Source organism: Hyperolius riggenbachi, chromosome 6, assembly GCF_040937935.1.
Source record: "Hyperolius riggenbachi isolate aHypRig1 chromosome 6, aHypRig1.pri, whole genome shotgun sequence".
In the NCBI taxonomy this organism is placed as follows: Eukaryota; Metazoa; Chordata; class Amphibia; order Anura; family Hyperoliidae; genus Hyperolius; species Hyperolius riggenbachi.
In genome coordinates this window covers 323,625,414-323,647,907 of record NC_090651.1, presented here as the reverse complement: position 1 = coordinate 323,647,907, position 22,494 = coordinate 323,625,414, and the positions used below count along the sequence as shown (strand labels likewise).

The 22,494-nt window shown below is 43.5% G+C and overlaps 1 long non-coding RNA gene across 1 annotated transcript in view; it reads left to right on the top strand.

The window, feature by feature from the left end:
* Positions 1-5,672: 5,672 nt before the first annotated feature.
* Positions 5,673-22,494, top strand: part of LOC137522882 (uncharacterized) — a 36,739-nt gene continuing 19,917 nt past the window's right edge. The window contains exon 1 of the long non-coding RNA XR_011022474.1: positions 5,673-5,843. This is a non-coding gene — a long non-coding RNA (uncharacterized lncRNA). The remainder of the gene's footprint in view (positions 5,844-22,494) is intronic.

Genomic DNA, 22,494 nt, shown 5'->3' with positions numbered 1-22,494 from the left:
CAGCTTTTCATACATTTTTTTGTTTTCAGAAAAAAATACTCTGTAGTTTGATATGCAAAAAAAACAACACTGGCTGTGCATTGAAGCAGACACCCCTTTTAAAAATGATTTATCCCAATAGAGCTAAATCCTGCCCACAATGAATTAAAGCTTTTACCTCTGATATGTGAAAAGTAGGAAAATGTTTATACAGCTACTTAGACATTATTTGTACATTGTCATTTTAGAACACTTGGTTTGATAGCTTTCCTTTAATGTTAAATTTTGATTTTCAAGTGAAAATGCCATCGAAAATAAGTTAATTTACACATGCACAGGACGAGGACGCAAAATCGAAACTTAGCCACTCTGGGGGACCGTAAGATCATTCAGTGACTGCACAGGGCGGCTGCTGGGGGCCAATAGAAGCCCCAGGTGAGTTAAACTTTTTTTTTTGTGACTTAAGGTTTCCTTTTGAAGGTGCCCATACACTGTACAATCAAATAGTTTAATTTTCCCATTTATTCGACCAAAACAATAGAACAGAGAAGACATTGAAAATAATATTTTTGCTGATTGATTAAAAAACGATCGATAATTCAGTTTTTTCTATACAAATCTGATCTGATGTGTTCGAAAAATCAGGTTGATAGCTTTGCAAATTGGATGGTATATGGTAGGTTTGATAAAATTATCTAATTAAAATCTAATAACATTTTTTTTTAATGTAATCATGTGTTAGTAGCCTTTAGGCTACTTGCACACTCTAAACAATGAAAACTAATAACAAATCACATGGCAGTGTCAGTTTTTATGATAGGTTTTTGTATCTATTTTTGTGCCTTCAATGTTCATACTCCCTTACCCCCTCTCTTCTTGGTGACCCCTCCAGCTGGGGGTTTTATAGCTTGCAATGATGTCTTCTCATATAACAGTGTGGCCACAGTGAGCCCCTTCACCCGTAAGTGTGGCCTTCACAACCCCTGCTATACAGGTTGGGTGCCGGCGGTACTGGAGGCAGGGAGGATGGGTAGTTAGGGCACCCCACAGCCTGGGCTCCACTGAGATTGGAGGAGCTGCTCTCCACTAGTTATGCCTCTGGAGTGTTATGCTTTGTAAAAGAAAGTGACAATGAAATCTCATGTAGTGGGAATATTACACAAAAATGGACAGAAAAAGGATAATGCGCCTGCAGCCGTTTATAGTGATCTGCAGCTTCATTCACTTAAACGGAGTAAAGAATTTCACATGGGCAATGGTCTTTTGCCATTTAGCAAATTGTGAACAATGGATGCGATCATTTTATCAAATCAAGAAAGAATTGAGTGTGTCCCAGTATGCTTAATCAATTAAAACTGGCTGATATGTTGAATCGACCAAATGTGTCAATCAAGCTGGATGGAAGATATCGTATAGGAATCGGCTAGTGTTCACATGATTTTGATACACACACACACGTTGATGCACTATAACAAATAGCGTGCCTTATCAGAGTTAACTTGTCTTATCAGAGTTAGCGTGTCTTATCAGAGTTAACACGCCTTTAAAGCGGTATCGTCACCATAAAAATCAAATTTCAACAGCAACTGGTCTGAGTGTATTAAGTGATAAAGATGCTAATCCTGGATTCAAAACTTTCAAAACATTTTCTGCTCTTATGATTTGGAGTTATCATATACCTTAGGAGCACTGGCTCTTTAGTAGTCAGTGCCAAAGAATTGCATGCTGGGGGTTCTTTTTATCTATAATATATTTCTCCTCTTCCCTTTATTTCCCTGCCTGCTGCTTATCTGAAACCTGATCCCCTAATCACTTGTGTTTACAAGCAAGGCTGAGGGGACTCAGCGATTGGAGGAGACAAGAAAAAAAGTAAAGGGCAGAAATGACATCACGAGTTAGCCTTTACTGTGGGCAAAAGACATGGCCCCCATCAGGTCCGGATTTGTACTCTTTACCGCCCTAGGCCACTGTCACCAGCCGCCCCCCTTCAATATAGGTAGCGAGATGATCCCTCCCCCCTTCCCTCTAGTATAGGTAGCCTTATGACCCCCCCCCCCCCCTGTATAGGTAGCCAGATGACTCCTCCCCACTTTCCCTCCAGTATAGGTAGCCAGATGACCGCTCCCCCTTCCCTCTAGTTTATGTAGCTAGATGACTCCTCCCCCCTTTCCCTCCAGTATAGGTAGCCAGATGACCGCTCCCCCTTCCCTCTAGTTTATGTAGCTAGATGACTCCTCCCCTTTCCCTCCAGTATAGGTAGCCAGATTACTCCCTCAATCCCTCTAGATAGCCAGCTCACCTTCACATCGCAATAGCCATCAGTGTCACTCATTTCTCGTCTCCAGTGCAGAAGCTTCCTCTTCCTTTCCATCTCCAATGCTGACCAAGTCCATAGCCGTCGGCTACAATGCTAATATGCACAGAGAGCAAGGTGGCTGCTGCACAGGCAGCAAGCAGCAGAGTACCTGAATATGCTCCACCAGTTTAGCCTGCTGCTTTGGTGCCCCTGCTCCTGTGGTGCCCTAGGCCATGGCCTAGGTGGCCTTGGCCTAAATCCGGCCCTGGCCCCCATCAGAAACAGAATTCTCGTCATTACTATATAACATTCACTGAAATCAAAACGTGGACAGTACAATACATGTGTTATGTAAGTAGATCAAGTATTTATCTACTTATATATGTGTTTTTTTTCCTTGGAATAGTATGGCTGATTCTACTGCTTTAAAGTGATTGGACCCGCAGGGGCTCAGGGCAGGATGAGTGGAGCTCTCGTCATTGCCAATTAGCAGGCATAAGTTTGTAGTGCTCACTATGCTACCCTGATAAGGCATGCTAACTCTTATAAGGCATGCTAACTCTGATAAGACGTGTCATCTCTGATAAGGCATACTAACTCTGATAAGGCACGCTATTTGTTATAGTGAATAAACCCCACACAGTGAAAAGTTATTGGGTTTTACTACCTTATCCTATTATTTTCATAAAAATTGTCTTGACAAATTTTCTCACAAAATGTATTCGCACATTATCAAAAAACACACAAAAACGGAGATCTGGATAATGACCAATAGTGGTGGCTCCCGTTGCCACCAATGGACATGCCTATTGACAAATCCAGGCAACTATAAATGAGACTATGTGCGTCTAAAGTGCTGTGAACGATCAAGTAGTATATTCTGGAAAAAGAAGTATAGTCTAATAAAAGATGTATTTTACATATTTATGTTGTTGTAAATCCTGTATAATATAATGTTTATGGCCTATGACATTAAGGAAATATTGAGCATATTTTAGGTGCTTCTGTTTGTGCAGACAGAACAATGCAGGTTGCAGGTCTTATATTACACAGAATTTTTCAATTTATGAGTTATCTCTGAGTAGATCAGGCTTTGTGCATGTTTTTCATTTAGCCAAACTTTATTGTTTCCTCTTATTGTTTGTTTATGCCGATCTGATTTTAAAATTTCATGTTGAGTAATGAAAATCCTCATTGTGCAAGTTTGGCAGTCCATCATAAATTACTTTGCTTTTTTGTATATTGATACACTGAGAGGAAAGCGGAATGCAAATAGAAGTAATTTACATCCTCTTGACTGCTTTTATTTATAGAATGCCAAGAGAGCCTAGTTGCTTATCTCCAGCAGATAAGGCTTAAGAAAGCTGCCTGGCATCAATGCCGGGGTTTAAGGGCTGTACTGACAAAGAACTTGCAGATCCAGGCAATTAGGCAGCCCAGATACGCCTCACTCTTTGACATTCAGTGGCGTCATTCATAGATGTTTACAAAAGAGTCCAGCTTTACATCTTTTGAGCCTACAGGCTCAAAAACAATCACCGGAAGCCACCTTTATCAATCCATTATTTTTATGTTTATTGTGGCACAGCCAGTGGCATAACTATAATGAATGGGGCCCCCCAGCAAAACTTTGATGGCCCCCCCAATGTTCACACCCCTTCGGTCATCCCCCCCCCCTACCTTGGTGCCTTCACGGCCAAGTATGACCATCATGATCTTCACACCCATACAAGTGTATCCACAAAAACACCTGATCTGAACTATGGACCCCTGTATTGGAGGAAGGGAAGGTTAGTAGTTGGGGCCCCCACAGGTCTGGGCCCCTCTGGAATTGCAGGGACTGCTCCCCTCTAGCCCTGGACAGCCTGTCCCTCAGTATAATAGCAAGGGAGTGTTTATCCTGGTTCCTTATTATAGGGTACCTATGCTGTGAGACTGATAGTAAGGATATATCTGAGCAGCCTTATTGTTATCTCTGTGCCTGGTGATCCAGCTTACCACTGTGTAGGGCCCTTCACAAATTTTTATTTTAATGGGTGTGGTATGCTCTCAGTTTGGATGGAAATATTTCAACTCCACCCTCTGCACCAATAAGACATGGATGGTGTCATGCAGAGGGTGGTGGGGGGGGGGGGGGGGGGACCAAAGCAGAACAATTATTTATATAGGGTAAGTGTGCATTTCACTGCCTGGGTGTTTACTTATTTGGATCTGTTTCTAACATTTTTGCCGCCTGATGCCATCCTGCCTTTCTTAACTTTAACCTTCCACATTTTGCCCTCTTGTCCCCTGGCAGACCAGATTAATGGTGGAGAAACAAGTATACCCAACTGGGTAATCTTCAAAAGGAATCTTCAAGATCCCTGAAGACGGCGAGAGCGGGCACTGCCTATATTTTACCAGGTGCAGGGAGTTCGTCGTACCACAAAAGTTGGAAGCAGATACTACCAAAGAGGGTCCTAAGTGGATTAGGACGCTCGTTATGTAAGTGAACCCTGCACAATCGCTGTATTGGCATTTTAAAATGTAATCAAGAATTATGTAAATCCAAAGTCACTAAGGACTTCCCTTTCTATTTTATTCTCTGGCACTTTAAGTGCTGATACAGGTGGAACAACATCCACAAAGGGGCATCTCAAGTTGAGTGTTTATGACCTTTTAAAGAGCACGGCCATCTTATATATCCACACAGCACCACAGAACAAGTACACAGTGTTAGAGATTATGGACGCAAGGTATTTGAATGATTCTACTTGGGTCACAGCAGATCTATTTATGATGATACATAACATTTAACATTAATATTGCACTCTTCTCCTGGCAGACTCAAAGCGCCAGAGCTGCAGCCACAAGGACGCGCTCTTTAGGCAGTGTTAGGGAGACTTGCCTAAGGTCTCCTACTGAGTACTGAATAGGTGCTGGCTTACTGAACAGGCAGAGCCGAGATTCAAACCCTGGTCTCCCGTGTCAGAGGCAGAGCCCTTAACTATTACACCATCCAGCCACTGTTTACACCATCCAGCCACTGTTTACACCATCCAGCCACTGTGATGATGGATCCAGTAGCGGGAAAATGGCTATAATGTTTTCAGTACCAGATAGCAATGATTATTGTAAATGTAGAAGCGCACACAGGATTTCAAATCTATACTACAGTGGACAGCAGTTATCATTTTTCAGTGTTAGATAATGGTTGCTATGGCTATGATAGTGTTACAATGATAATAATGTTTACATAAGTAGAAAAAAAATGGTTACCGTGATTACAGTTGTACATAATGGATATAATAATTACGGGAATAAAAATGGTCACCGTGGTTACAGTAGTAGACAATGGTTATAACTGTTACAGTAATTCTCAGCAGTAACTGTGGTTACATTATTCAGAAATGGGTATCATGGTTCCATGAAATGCTTATAATCCTCACAATAAAGGGAAATGGTTACCATGGTGATAATGGCGGAAAATGGTTATAACCATTATAATGAGGACCAGTACACACTGTCCCTATCTGAACCACAGGCTATTGAAATCTGGAACAGAATGGAGGCAGACGACAGGGGACTTGTAAGTAAACACCTGGCATGCAGCAATATGACATGCTGAAAATTCAAGTTCCTGCAAATCACTTCACACATCATTAGTTATAATGGTCACATAAGTGGACAGTAGCTATCATAGTTTAGTGTAAGACCATGGCTACCATAGTTACATGGAAGCAGACAGTACCTGCAATGATTACTGTAATGTCCAGCGTTCGTGAAAGTTATAAAAACTGACACAAATTGGATTCAACGGCAAGCAGTGGTTACAGCGAGGAACTATTACCATGGTTACAGCAGTGGACAGGGCTTGTTTACCATTAGACACATCAGGGTCAGTGACATGGGTTGCCCATTAGCAAGTTTAGAGCTTTGGTACTTTACATGTTATTTTCCAAATTCTGGTAGTCAGATATTTTGGACTAAGTTCCAGTAGCTGAAGCTAGACAAGGGAGAGAGGACATGCATACAGACTGTTTCGGATTGGTTGATCCTTATCAGTATGCATGTTGGATTAGAGTGGCTCTGTAATATTAACCAGTCCACCCCCAAGGGTTTTTACCCTGACGGACCAGAGCAATTTTCACCTATCAGTGCTCCTCCCTTTTATTCCCTAATAACTTTATTACTACTTATCACAAGAAAATGAGCTATACCTAATTTTTTTGCCACCAATTAGGCTTTCTGTGGGTAGAATATTTTTCTAAAAAGTTTTTTATTCTAAATGTATTTTAATGGGAAAAATACAAAAAGAATGGAAAAAAATGCATTATTTTTCAGTTTTCAGTCATTAGTTTTAAAATTAAATGTTCTCCTGTGGATAAAGCTGACACCTTTTATTTGCCCAGTTGTCCCGATTATTAAACCGTTTAAATGATGTCCCTATCACAATGTATGGCGACAATTAATTATTTTGAAATATAGGTGTTATTTTTCTGTTTTTTTTTGTTGTCCAGTCCATAATTACAAGCCCCTATGTAGTACAGTGAAAGTAATTTTCCTTCATAAAATATAGATTAAAAAAGCTGAGTCCCTAAGGCAACTATTTATGTATTTTTTGTAAGCTGATTTTTTTTTTACAAGTGTTTTGTTTTGTTTGTTTGTTTTTCTTAGCTTTGGAAGTGCAAGTTATTATTTTTTTTATTATTGTGTATGTATGTCCCTCTATGTGTAATATACTTTTTGGCCACAAGAGGGAGCAAGTGAACACTTTCCCGTTATAGGAAGTGATAACTTTTTTTTTTTTTTTTTACATTTATTACACTGTGTCGGCTTCCTGTTGTATGAATGGACGCGGCCGCTGTTCGCGGTCATGTCCATTCACTCCAGGCATTGCGATTGGGTAGAGGACCTAAATCACTCAACACAGAATCCCGACGGAAACCGGAGCGGGAGCGGCGTGCACACGTGTGGAGCAGTTGCGGGAACGCGCAACATATTAAAAAGTCATGTTGCCATTAACAGGGTAAAACATGACGTTTTAATACGATAGATTGTCATTAAATGCTTAACAAGTTGACACATCATTGCATTCCAGAACATCTGGAGGTGTGTTTAGCTATCAGGGACAACAAAAGAGATGATTTGCATATGCAGCTGTAACAATGTGTGGTGTTTGGTGCACACTCAGAGTATTCAGATTGTTGGTGATCCGCAGTATCACCAATAATGCTGATATATCCGATTATGTGGCGATCTGCGGAATCACCAAAAATGCGGATATTTGTAACTCTGGATACCGGGTATAACGACAGTGGAAAACCCACCACACTGATATCTTTAAGAGGACTGGCTACCTCTAAAAGAGAAACGCAGTGTGTGCGATTCTGCGACTAGATGACGTAACGCTAGAATCGCGTTCCCCAGCAGCAATGATATACTGGGGAACCACTGAGACCTCCGCAAGGAGGGATTCTGCAGAATAAACCCTTTAGTGGGAGAACCACTAAAGGGGGCAAAGTCAGACGGAAACGGTTCGGTAACAAACTGGCTGCGAGGTACCGAATCGTGAAACAGAGAGCAGAGTCAGAAATCTAGCCAAGGTCAGTAACGGCAATCAGATAGGCGGAGGTACAAAGTCAGAAAGCCGAACTCGTAGTGAAATAGACAAGCAGAGGTCCGGCAACGGAAGATCAGAAAATGGCACAGATAACAATAGTGCTTGCGAATATATTGGCAAAACCAATATATGTCGCAGATCAGGAAAATAACAAATCTGACTGTTGTGGGCTAGTTACGGCAAGCCGCACTTGGCCCACGATGGTACTGACTGTCAGATTACTATCTGGCTGACTATTAGATCAACTGACTGGCTGACTATAACAGAGATCAGGTTACATACAAATATACAATAATCAGGAAAACAACAAAGACTGACTGATGAGAGACAGGAGCCTTGCTCCAGCTAGGACTGTCTCTCTCGGATCTAGCTAAGGTCTGAGTGCTATCACAAAGTAACGCTTACTGCAGACAACTTGCAACTGACAGAATGCCTGCTTTTATACTGTGCTGGGCTCAAACAGCCCGCCCAGCCAATCAGCCAATCACAACACAGCTCAAGGACCTTGCAGCACAGCTCAAGGACCTTACTGAGGTCAGCTGACCAGCTGGTCAGCTGACTCTCCTTGTAAGAGTATAAAAGGCTTTATTGCACACGTGCGCAGCCCCTACGGGGTCCAGACTGGATTGAGGATAGCGTTGGTGTGTGACAGGCCCTGAGGCCTGTGAGGGAAGAACCGGACCACAGCCTTGACGTAAAGTATGCAGAAAGACCTGTGACCGAACGGTGGATCGCACCGCCGATGCGGACGTTTCTCTGCGTTCCGCATGCGACCATGTGGTGGATGGTGCCGCTGATGCGGACGCGGACAAACCTCCGCGTTCCGCTTGCTGAATGCGGTCAGGCCGCCGTCTTATGACAGTACCCCCCCTTTCAGGCGTGGCCTCCGGACATGCCTCTCCAGGTTTCCCGGGATGTGACTCATGAAACTTCTTTCTTATCTCTTTGGCATGCAGATCTCGAAGGGGAACCCATAATCTTTCCTCTGGTCCATACCCCTTCCAGTGTACCAGATACTGAACCTTATTGCGTACAATGCGAGAATCCAGGATATCCTGAACCTCATACTCCAGTTCCCCATCGACCACCACAGGAGAAGGGGGAGCCGAGTCTACCCTAACAGCAGGTTTCAATAGGGAGACATGGTATGTCCTGCCACATCTCAGACTGGCAGGTAGTTTCACCCTGTACGTCACACAGGGAAAGGCCCAATAAACCGGGGACCCAGTTTTGCCGATGGCTGTCTGAGAGAGATATGTTTGGTGGATACCCAAACAAAATCCCCCGGAACAAAGTTCCATTCAATGGAACGTCTTGTCCGCATACTTTTTCTGGATCTTAAAGGCCTTATTCAGATTGTACCTGACATTCTCCCAAATTTTCTTGAAGGCTCCTTGCCACTCCTGGAGAGCCGGAAGAGGTGACTCCCTGACTGGAAGCGACGAGAATTTGGGTGATCTACCGTAAACAACCTGAAATGGAGAATATCCGGAAGATGTGTTCCTGAGATTATTGTGAGCGAATTCAGCAAATGCCAAGAATTTCACCCACAGATGTTGCGCCTCCGCCACATAACATCTCAAGAATTGTTCAAGGGATTGGTTGATTCTCTCTGTCTGCCCATTGGTCTGGGGATGGTAGCCAGACGACAAAGACAGAGAGATGCCCAAATCTTTGCAAAGGACCTCCAGAACTTAGATACAAACTGTACCCCTCGGTCTGAAACCACATCCACAGTAATTCCATGAAGCTTAAAGATGTTATGCACAAATAGTTCTGCCAAATCCTGAGCAGACGGCAACCCGGGCAGAGCAACAAAATGTGCCATCTTACTGAACCTGTCAGTTACGACCCAGATGACGGTCTTACCGTCAGATTCAGGCAGTTCACCCACAAAGTCCATGGAGATGTGGGACCATGGAACCTGTGGAGAAGGCAGGGGTTGGAGAGACCCGGCTGGAGCCTTCCTGGAGGATTTGCACCTGGCACAGACAGAACAGGACTTGACAAACTCCTCACAGTCGGACATGAAAGAAGGCCACCAGACAGCCCTACTCAACAGTTCCTGAGTACGGGCAATGCCCGGGTGTCCCACATTCTTGTGTTCATGAAACATACGTAGCTGTTATGATCGCTTCTGCAGCGTTTACTGCTGACTGCAGTGGTATTGCAAACCAAGCAGTTCTAATGTCATTACATGCATTTGCTTGCATAGTTTGGTTTGCACTTAAACTAGTTGCTGATTCCATCTGCAGTCGCTCTGAAGTTAATGACAGTTTAATATGCTTTTGTGTAAACAAACATTGTCTGCTGCAATGGAGGGGCAATCCCTTTCCTGCAGGCTGCATATCATTGTCTGCCTTTTCCTGCTATCAGCCTGTGATTAATTACCATTCACTTGTGTGGGAATCTGCAGGTCTGCTCCCATTGGATGACCTCAGTATAAAGAACTGCTTCCTGCAATGCCTCATGGGCTACCATAGTCTCAGATCCTGTCTGTTACTCTGCCCGTGCCCCACCTCGTTTCTAGTCCGTGTGGACTGCGCTGACTCCTGCGAAGGGGTCAGCGAGTCCTCCTAGTTAGTTCTGCTCTTGTTTCTAGAAGTTGTTACTTTGCTTGTCTTGTGTCATATATTGGTTCATCGCCAATATATACGCATACTTGCACGTTTATTATTTTCCTTGTATTCGTGTTACGTTGATACATCAGTGTCGCTGATATATACGTACACGAACTGTTTATATCCTGTGTTCCGTTAGTCAGCGTTCCAGCACGCTGAGCTAGTTATCCTGTTCCTGGTCCTGTTTGTGGATTGCGTTCATCTCTGCGAAGAGATAGCGAATCCTTCTGAGTCCTGTTCCCTGTATTACTCCAGTCTTAGTCAGAGTTCCTGCTTATGTCATATATCGGTTCATTGCCGATATATACATATGTTAGTCAGACGTTACAAATAGTTTCATTGATAGCTGTAATTGTAATACGCTAGGAAATCATACTTATTGTATATTTATCTGTGTTACGTTCATCTATCTTGATCCTGCTATTTCCTGACTATCCTGTCCTGTCTTGGTGAGGCACGCCATCGCTGCAAACGCATTGGCTACCTCATTCCAGTCTCTTTTATTGTGGACGCTTGCTGTCACTAAGTAGTGGCTAGTTAAGCAAGCGTTCATTCTGTCTACCTGTCCTGATCTCCTCAGTCCTGGTTTATGCGTCTCAGCACTACTTGCGCTGAGACGTTATTACGAAAGTGTTGTTTGTGGCTGTTCGGATCTGCACCGGCTCTGTGCACCACAATCTCCTATTGGAGTCAGTCCTCTCCTCCACTAAACTGGGGATATCCTGATTCCTTGTGCTGGTGTGTGTACCTCCTTCACGTCAGCTTATGTGTTGCATGCTGACGGTGGAGATTACACCTCCAAGCTTAACAGTAGCACTTGCCCTCGGAAGCGGATGGGAACATACAGGAGACCCTCGGGTTTCCCCTTAGGAACATTAGCCTGACATGCCGAAAGCACCTTGGAAAGATCCTCCGAGATCTCAGTAGCTGCCAGAAAGTACTTTTCAGGGAGGATATTAGTGGGAGTAGCAGATGGGGCAGACTCAGGCTCAAAGCACCTAGACAAGGCATCAGCCTTAACGTTCTTGTCACCTGGCCTATACGTGATCACAAAATCAAAACGAGAAAAGAAAAGCACCCATCTGGCCTGTCTGGGCGTTAACCTCTTAGCTTTCTTGATGTATTCGAGGTTTTTGTGATCTGTATACACTGTAAAAGGGAACACTGCCCCTTCCAACCAATGGCGCCACTCCTCCAGTGCCAGTTTGATGGCCAACAGCTCTCGATTCCCCACATCATAATTTTTCTCCGCGGGCGCAAACCTCCTTGAGAAATATGCACACGGATGGACCTTACCATCCGGGCCAAAAGCCTGCGATAAAACTGGGCCGACTCCTACATCGGACGCATCCACCTCCACAATGAAGGGGCGGGTGACGTCAGGATGACGCAAGATGGGAGCGGAACAGAAGGCTGCTTTCAACAACTCAAAGGCCTTAACTGCTTCAGATGGCCAGTTACTAGCATCAGCCCCCTTTCTTGTCAACTGAGTCATAGGGGCCACCACCGAAGAGTACCCCTTAATGAACCTCCTGTAATAGTTGGCGAATCCTAAAAACCTCTGCAGTGCCTTGAGGCCTGAAGGCTGTGGCCATTCCAGGACTGCTGCGACCTTACTAGGATCCATTGCCAACCCAGATGTGGAGATAATGTATCCCAGAAAGGCTACCTCCCTGACTTCGAAAATACATTTCTCCAACTTGGCGTATAATTGGTTCTCACGTAGTTTTTGGAGGTCAAACCTAACATGCTGCCTATGCTGCTGCAAGTCTTTTGAAAAAATTAAAATGTCGTCAAGATAAACCACTAAGAATCTGCCTGATACATCTCTAAAGATATCATTGACGAACTCCTTCAACGTGAACCTCAGAGGAACAGACTGATGCAGACCCTAAACAATTCTCCTGACAATAGTGTGACCATGCAGACAGTTGTCTCTCCCTCCAATTTATCTGGGGAGAATGCTTCCTCAACCAAGGGAGACCCAGGATGATTGACGAGGTGGCCATCTTTAAAACAAAGAACTGAATGTTTTCTGTGTGAAGGACCCCAATCTGGAGGGTGAGAAATGGAGTTTGACAAAGAGGTGACTTGTCTTGCAGTGGGGAGTCATCGATTGCGGTGACATAGATATGCTTCTGAATGGGGAGAATGGGGATATTGAACCTCAAAGCTAGATCACGATCTATGAAATTGGCGGCGGAGCCCGAGTCGATGAATGCAGACGTGTGACACACTTGATTCTCCCATTGAAGGGAACAAGGCAGCAAGATCTTACTGTGATATGGAGGTAGGGTTTGCTCGCTTAGGGCGGTACCTCCAACCAGCCCTAAGCGGACAAGTTTCCCGCCCTCTTGCTGCACTTCTGCACTCGGTGCCCCTTCTCCCCACAGTATAGGCATAGTCCCTCCTTCATTCTCCTAGCTCTCTCAGAACCTGTCAGATGGCCGTGCCCCAATTGCATCGGTTCCTCCTCCGAGACCTCAGGAGGACTAACCGCATGGGACACCCTGGCGAGTGCTAAAGATCTGCCCTTCTTATGATAACGAATACGTCTATCAATTTTAATGGACAGTGTTATGGCCTCATCTAAACTTTTCGGTTCAGGGTGGCTTATGATGACATCAGAGATGGAATCAGATAACCCATTCATATACGTGTCTAATAGTGTGAATTGATCCCACCTCACTGAGACTGCCCACTTCCTGAACTCTGCCGCATACTCCTCAACCATGCGACTACCTTGTTTAAGTTCCCTGAGCTTGCGCTCGGCTGTGCCGGCGATGTCGGGATCATCGTAGATAATGGCCATCGCTTTAAAGAATTCAGACACCGATGACAAGGCAGTATGACCTTCGGGAAGGCTAAATGCCCAGGTCTGGGAATCTCCCTGTAAGAGGGTCCTAATCAGAGTAACCCTCTGTGCCTCTGAACCGGACGACACAGGTTTCATCTGGAAATATGCTAAACAGCGATTTCTAAAGTTACTAAAGTCGGCCCGTGAGCCAGAAAATTTTTCCGGAAGGGGCATCTTGGGCTCGACTGTGTGAGGGGAAGGTTGAACCACTGGTGGAGACAGGGCATTAATTCTCTCTGTAAGCTGGGAGATCCGAGCTTGCTGTAAGGTCACAGTTTTGGACAGTTCTCCAATAGTGGCTGACAGCATATTCACTCGTTCCACCAGACCTTCCATATTCATAAATGTGGTCTGCAGTACTGTAACAATGTGTGGTGTTTGGTGCACACTCAGAGTATTCAGATTGTTGGTGATCCGCAGTATCACCAATAATGCTGATATATCCGATTATGTGGCGATCTGCGGAATCACCAATAATGCGGATATTTATTTGTAACTCTGGATACCGGGCATAACGACAGTGGAAAACCCACCACACTGATATCTTTAAGAGGACTGGCTACCTCTAAAAGAGAAACGCAGTGTGTGCGATTCTGTGACTAGATGACGTAACGCTAGAATCGCGTTCCCCAGCAGCAATGATATACTGGGGAACCACTGAGCCCTCTGCAAGGAGGGATTCAGCAGAATAAACCCTTTAGTGGGAGAACCACTAAAGGGGGCAAAGTCAGACGGAAATGGTTCGGTAACAAACTGGCTGCGAGGTACCGAATCGTGAAACAGAGAGCAGAGTCAGAAATCTAGCCAAGGTCAGTAACGGAAATCAGATAGGCGGAGGTACAAAGTCAGAAAGCCGAACTCGTAGTGAAATAGACAAGCAGAGGTCCGGCAACGGGAGATCAGAACATGGCACAGATAACAATAGTGCTTGCGAATATATTGGCAAAACCAATATATGTCGCAGATCAGGAAAATAACAAATCTGACTGTTGTGGGCTAGTTACGGCAAGCCGCACTTGGCCCACGATGGTACTGACTGTCAGATCACTATCTGGCTGACTATTAGATCAACTGACTGGCTGACTATAACAGAGATCAGGTTACATACAAATATACAATAATCAGGAAAACAACAAAGACTGACTGATGAGAGACAGGAGCCTTGCTCCAGCTAGGACTGTCTCTCTCGGATCTAGCTAAGGTCTGAGTGCTATCACAAAGTAACGCTTACTGCAGACAACTTGCAACTGACAGAATGCCTGCTTTTATACTGTGCTGGGCTCAAACAGCCCGCCCAGCCAATCAGCCAATCACAACACAGCTCAAGGACCTTGCAGCACAGCTCAAGGACCTTACTGAGGTCAGCTGACCAGCTGGTCAGCTGACTCTCCTTGTAAGAGTATAAAAGGCTTTATTGCACACGCGCGCAGCCCCTATGGGGTCCAGACTGGATTGAGGATAGCGTTGGTGTGTGACAGGCCCTGTGGCCTGTGAGGGAAGAACCGGACCACAGCCTCGACGTAAAGTACGCCGAGAGGCCTGTGACCGAACGGTGGATCGCACCGCCGATGCGGACGTTTCTCCGCGTTCCGCATGCGACCATGTGGTGGATGGTGCCGCTGATGCGGACGCGGACAAACCTCCGCATTCCGCTTGCTGAATGCGGTCAGGCCGCCGTCTTATGACAGCAGCTATGCATTGTGGGACACCTCATAGTCTTTGAAACGATTCATGAGATCATCTGTACATATAACTACCAGTAGGTAAATGTAATTTCCTTTATTGAAATTGTGTTAAGTATTTAAAGATAGTGATAAAAGCATTACGTTTGAACACTTTTGAGGTTCTCCTTAATTCAGATAAGGGGGTTGATGCACTAATGGGTGGTAGTATTGAAAACCAAGGATTGAACTTCATACTAATCAGTAGCTGATACCCTCTTTCCGACAAGAAACCTTTACCTTATCTTGAAAAGATCATCAGGGGGTCTGTGTGGCTGATTTTGTGATTAAAACCCCTCCCACAGTGTAATGTCATGACCATGGCCCAGACAGTTTGCTGTCTGTGAACCTCATTGCATTGTGGGAAATAACAGCTTTTTCCAACTGCCAATCAAGCAATATCTCCCTTTGTGCATAGAACTCTTAGTACACGAACATTCCATACAGATCACCTGGCAGAACTAAATATCAGAATGTAAATGAAAGAGAGGAAAGATTGTACAATGGGTAAACACTGACTAAATAATCCACAAATGATGATTGCAAAAAATAAGCAGTTTTATTGATTATGCTATTTTACTATAGTCTCTCTTTAGTTTAATTTGTGACTCTTCGTAAATCAACTCATAAAAAAAAGCCCCTCAGGTAACCACTGGATTACCTTTTCTTTAACCACTTCCCCTCCCCCAGGATGAGTAATTACATCCCTGCATTTCCCCATATCTTCTTGCAGGGTCGTAGCTACTACATCCCTCCCTGCCATGCACTGCTGATCGACCCCCCCCCCCCCCCCCCGCGTTCCCGCCGCTGATACTGCCGCCGGTCATTAGCCGGGAGATCAATAAATGGGAACACAGTTCCCATTCATTGATCTAAGTCCGCATGTGAATGAACGTCATTCACAAAACCCGATAGTTACACGTCCACGCATTGCTTCCTCTTTGCGTAGTAGTTTGCACAAGGACATCTTGTGGCCAAAAAGTAAAATTACATCTAAAAACATTTTTTAAAATAAAAAGATTTATTTTTACATTTTAAATGAACCCTTGACCTCCCACACTCCCCAGTAGTTACTCCAAAAAATAAAAAAATAAAACATTTACAATTAAAAAAAAATACATCCCTAAACTTAGGGACTGAACTTTTTTGTATGCCAAGAGGGTATATTATTGTAGGTAGCCAGAAATCTGTTTCTTCAGTGTAGGTAGCCAGGGATCTGTTCCTTCAGTGTAGGTAGCCAGGGATCTGTTTCTTCAGTGTAGGTAGCCAGGGATCTGTTTCTTCAGTGTAGGTAGCCAGGGATCTGTTTCTTCAGTGTAGGTAGCCAGGGATCTGTTTCTTCAGTGTAGGTAGCCAGGGATCTGTTCATTCAGTGTAGTTAGCCAGGGATCTGTTCCTTCAGTGTAGGTAGCCAGGGATCTGTGTCTCCTTCCGGGCGGCTAACTGGAGGGCAGCAGCGGCTGAAGGAGCGCTCCGGTGTAACAACAGATAGTGCAGCCCCACACGTTGTGCAGCTCCGCATGCGCAGTGGGGGGGGCCTGTGTCCCTGTCATTACACCGGCAGGGGGCGGCTGACAGCGTGCGTGAATGCGTTGTGCACAGCGCCTCCCCCAGCCATGACGTTGCTGCCTCTCTCTGCCCCCGCTTTCCTATTGGCCAGCAGCAGAATTTGATGGGACACGGCCGCTTAGCCGCGTTACGCAGGTGCCGGGCACAAAATGTTAAGTGAGGCGGCCAGGAGGCCGCATTCTACTAAATAGGTGGTTGCGATCTACCGGTAGATCGCGATCGACCTATTGGGCACCCCTGTACTAGGGAAACATTTTAAACATTGCAATAACCTGGACAAATGAGCAAATACAATGTGTGGGTTTTAATTATGGTAGCATGTATTTTTTTAAAACTATAATGGCCGAAAACTGAGAAATAATGATATTTTTTTCCATTTTTTTCTTATTTTTCCTGTTACAACACATTTAGAATAAAATAATTCTTAGCAAAAAGTATCCCCGGAAGAAAGCCCAATTGATGGCTAAAAAAACAAGGTATAGATCATTTTGTTATAAGTAGTAATAAAGTTATAGGGGAATGAATGGAAGGAGCGCTGACAGGTGAAAATTGCTCTGTTTTTTTAAGGGGAAAAACCCTTGGAGGTGAAGTGGTTAATATAGGTCGCAGTTGTTATTATCAGAATTTACTATCTGGTCTTTTGCATCGTATTTGGTTATTTCTACTAAAATGTCATAAACGTGTCAAGGAAATATATTTGAGACAGAAGCCGACTTCAGGAAATTGCTCCTTCCCCATTGTTTGCCAGTTGGCAGTAATTAAATGCCGCTTATCTCCGAGATAAGAAGCAAGTTTAATGCAATTTATTTTATGGTGTTATCTGTTTTGCCAAGACCTTGGAATAGCTGAAAATGCTTCATGAACACCCTTCTGATTGCATTATTGATTTGCGCATGACCTGCGTTAATCTACATCTCCGTTAAGTACAGGCTATGCATCTTCCTGCACAATGAGCCTTCCAAAAACAGCTTAAAGTGTACACAGCGCAGACAGCCATTATGGATGCTTCAAAGAAATATGCCATCTATTTCCATTGAGTCATTTGTGAACATTGTGAAGAATATTCTCTGTCAGCAGTTTTTGATATGATTGCAAATCTCTGAAAACTTGTGATGTGTGTTTGTTGAATGCTGTGTTATCCCAAAGATTTGTCTCTTGAGTCACAGCAGCAGTTTATACATCTGTTTATGTAGCTTCAAGGTGACCCAAGGACTCTATTTCGATAAGTAAGTATCCATAACACTTAAAGAGGAACCGTAATAAAATAAGATGATGCATAAACTTTGCTTATTTTTTTTACAATATTCATTTATAGATTATTTAGTAGTCAGTGCTTAGCCCATTGTGAAACATTTCCTCTCCCTGTATAACCTTCCAAAATGCATCACTGGCGGAGACATCTTTAGTTCTGCCAGGTGGGAATGTTCCTTTACTGACTTTCTTATGAGAAGCCGTGGTTTCTCTGAACAAAAAAAATAAATCACGTCCTCCTTATACTTCTTGTAAGCGAGAGTGCTCGCTTACAGGATGGAATTTAAAAAAAAGTGACTTTGGCCATCTTGTGGCCAAATAGTAAAACTACATGTACATTTAAAATTAACTGTTTACCTCCCACACCCAAAACATACCCAAATAAAAATTTTAACTAAAATAAATAAATAAAAAAGATTACAATTAAAAAAAACCATAAATAGTTACCTAAGGGTCTGAACTTTTTTAATATGCATGTCAAGAGGGTATATTACTAATATTTTGTTTAAATTAAAAGCTTGTAAATAGTGATGGATGCAAAACTGAATTATTTACCTTTATTTCCAAATAAAATATTGGCACTATAATAATAATTTTTTCTTAATATTCCTGTTAAAATGCATTTATAAAATGCTCCTTACGATCCGCACCATCAGAGTAATATCTTTATTATAGCTCAGTTAAAACATAGCAAACAGATTAAAATCCATGTGTGGGTTTGTGCAATGTGATTATCACATTGCACAAACCCACAGATGGATTTTAAACTGTTTGCTATGTTTTAACTGAGCTATAATAAAGATATTACTCTGATGGTGCGGATCGTATGGAGCATTCTGCAATAGACTTGTGACTCCAGAGGTGGTTTCAGCACATTTTATTTTCACCATTGGTGCGGTGGCATTCACAACTACATGTTAAAATGCATTTCGAAAAAAATAATTCTTAGCAAAATGTACCACCCAAAGAAAGCCTAATTGGTGGCGAAAAACAAGATATAGATCAATTAATTGTGATAATTAGTGATAAAGTTATTGGCAAATAAATGGAAGGTGAAAAATGACTAAAGTTAGTGGCCCATCTTGTGGCAATGTTTTCGTTTCTGTTTTGCAATCAGTTTTCCATACATAGTATAAAAGTCTGTAAATAGTCTGTATTGAAGAAATAAGCACCATTGTCAGTGATAAGGATGAGCTAGAATTTTTGCCAAAGTCATTTTCACATCAAAATTTGCATTTTTGCCTGAAAACGTTTTTCACACTAATATACAGGAATTTTTACAATACATAATTATTCTGTGAAAATAATAACTTTCTTGGAAATGTGCTTTTTTACGCCCGTTGACGCGAGACATAGCATCAATCAATCAATGCCCATACGTTTTTTGATATATACTGATTTGTATAAAAATGTTTTTTCCTAATTCCAATAGGCTTCAAGGCATTTGATGTCAGTGTGTTTTCTCTTGCCCATATACTGTACTGTTGTGAAATATTATTGTAATGATCTGCTCAGCTGTCTGCACGGGCAGACAGCTGTTTGTCCATTCTTTAGGTCTGAGTGTTGCAGGTCTCTGGAAAAGAGGCCTGTCTTCGCTTTGCAAGTTTCAGAGTTGCTCTGCTGGTGAGGAATTTGCTTATACTTGTCATGCAAATTGCCTAGCTGCCTCCTTTTATGGCTTGCAGTATAAATACCTTTTGCTCCCAGAATTCCTTGCTGGTCATGATGGTTTGTTCCTGCTAACTCTCCTGGAAGTATCAGCCTTGCTATTGTTTGCTAAGATTATCTTAGAGTAATTCCTTGGGACTACAGTAGGCATCCATTCTAGTGCAGTCAGGTTGTATTATCTGTATTGCCTTGTTCTGTCTCTCTGTCTCGATTGTCTTGTCGCCAGCGTCGGTCGACAGGAAATCGTTCTGTCTGTCTGGGAGTGTAGGCCAGAGCTGCGGTTGCTACTGGCTGCTCCATCTGTCTGGATTGCATTCGCCCTAGTGGTAGTGGCAATGCTTCCTTCTGTATTCTGCCTTAGGGGTGCTAACCAGAGCAGCGGTTGCTACTGGTAGCCCCATCTGTTTGTCTGTCTGGATCGCATCAGCTCTAGCAGTAGGAGCAGTTGTTCCTTCTGCATTCTGCCTTAGGGGTTCTAGCCAGAGCAGCGGTTGCTACTGGTAGCCCCATCTGTCTGTCTTGTCTGGTACGAACGCTTGCTGTGGGCTCGGTGAGGTAACCGCTTAGCAAGCGTTCGCGTTCTCCATTTCATGTTTGTTTTTCATTGGTTAGTTAGGGTGGCACGCTTATCACTGGGCGCCTAACGCGCGGTGATCGTGTCTTAAACGCGTTCGCTGTTGCAAATGAGTGCGGTGTTCGCGTTTAGCTAGCGTTTGTTATTTTCCTTGATGTTCTGATTGTTGTTGCTTGCTGTGTCACTGTTGGCAATTGCCAGTCTTGCGATTGCGTTCATACTTTGTTTCTGCTGATGTGTGTTTATCGTCGCTGGGTGGCGACTAGATTGGTGGACACACATTCATTCTGTCTCTGTGCTCTTTCTCTACACTTGTGCTCTGTCTAGTTCGGTCTTGTGTCACTATTGGCAATCGCTACTCTTGCGATTGCATTCATTCCCACTTCGGTTCTGTTGTTGTGTGTTCACCGTCGCTGGGTGGCGAATAGATTGGTGGACACACATACATTCTGTCTCTTTGTTCTCTCTCTTTAAGGGCTATCTTGCCCTGCATTGCTTACTCGTTCAATTCCCATCTGGCATCTGGGGCCGTGCAGAGGCTGTGCTCGTCTGCACTCCACAGCTCCATCCATTACCCCCCCCCCCTGTGGATCCAGTGAACGCGCAGCCTCCCCGCACATCTCCGGCGCCCCCTCTATGGGGAGGATCGGGTCTGCGCATGACGTAATGACGTCGCCGACGTCATGTTCGATCCTTCCAATAGAGAAGAGCGGAGCTGTCCGGGGAGGCTGCGCCGATCGCTGGATCCAGGCTGGGTAATGTATTTAGCGGTGATCGGGGGGGATCAGAAGTAATCAGGGGGATGCCGGCCACCACTACTCGCTAGCCTAGTGCTAGCCGAAGCTATTACAAGTATGCGATCGCTTAAAATTATACTGGGGGACTCTTGGCTGCAAACCCTCCGGTGTGCGTAATGCTCAGGAGGTTAACCGCTAAAGTCGGCACAAAATTATGCTAAATTATGCACAAATTATGAGAAATGATGAATGATTAAAATTACAAATTAAATAAATTACAAATTTTCCCCAAATTACAATTTATGTCTATGCACAATTTGTGCTTATCACTAGCTACCGACACATCTTACTATGTATATACATCATGAGGGAACAGAAATCAAGGAGGAACAAGAATAGGAAGGAGAAGGAAGAAATATTGTATAAAGTGGGAGGAAAAAGACAGGAATGGAGGGGGGGGGGGGGGGGGGGAGAGGGTACAGAGGAAAGATAAGAATAAAGAAGGGAAGAGAGGAAGGCAATTAGAGGGATATGAGGGTAGATCTTTTATTTAAGTCTTACCGCATGATGAGTAGAGCAGAATACAATACATTACAGGCGGTGCATTATGCTCTACTAATTGCCCTCAATTCTGGTAGGGTTATCAAACAAATTACCTTATGTGAGATAATTTACCTCATGAGGTAATGACATTTAGCAATTCTGGTAGGTTTTAGTCATGTTTTACCTCATGCGGTAAATTAGGAGTTAATTCATGAGGAAATGTACATTAATTTTAACGAAAATAGCTATTCTCATAGAAATTAGGGGGCATGTTATCACATAATTTACCGATCAGTTTAACACCTGTCTGTACCTGGAGGTAAAGTCTATTTGTATGCATTTTTCAGTTTTTAGTGGAGTTCCTATTGCTGTTTTAGTGTCGTTCCTATTCAGGCTGTGTAATAGAAAAGAATAGTAGAAATAAAACTCCAAATATTTACTGAATTTTTTTTTATAAGGTATGCCAATAAATATACTTTTCATAGGTTGCTGCATAATCAAATACACCTTCCCCCCTAAATAAAAATCATCTGATTCTTCCAAAGACTATCCGAACTTATAGAAGACAATTAAAGACTACTATTATTTATTTACTGCATGCTTAACGCTGAAACACCTCGGGCTTGATTCACAAAGCGGTGCTAACTAGTGTTGGGCGAACATCTAGATGTTCGGGTTCGGGCCGAACAGGCCGAACATGGCCGCGATGTTCGGGTTTTCGACCCGAACTCCGAACATAATGGAAGTCAATGGGGACCCAAACTTTTGTGCTTTGTAAAGCCTCCTTACATGCTACATACCCCAAATTTACAGGGTATGTGCACCTTGGGAGTGGGTACAACAGGAAAAAAAAATTAGCAAAAAGAGCTTATAGTTTTTGAGAAAATCGATTTTAAAGTTTCAAAGGGAAAACTGTCTTTTAAATGCGGGAAATGTCTGTTTTCTTTGCACAGGTAACATGCTTTTTGTCGGCATGCAGTCATAAATGTAATACATATAAGAGGTTCCAGGAAAAGGGACCGGTAACGCTAACCCAGCAGCAGCACACGTGATGGAACAGGAGGAGGGTGGCGCAG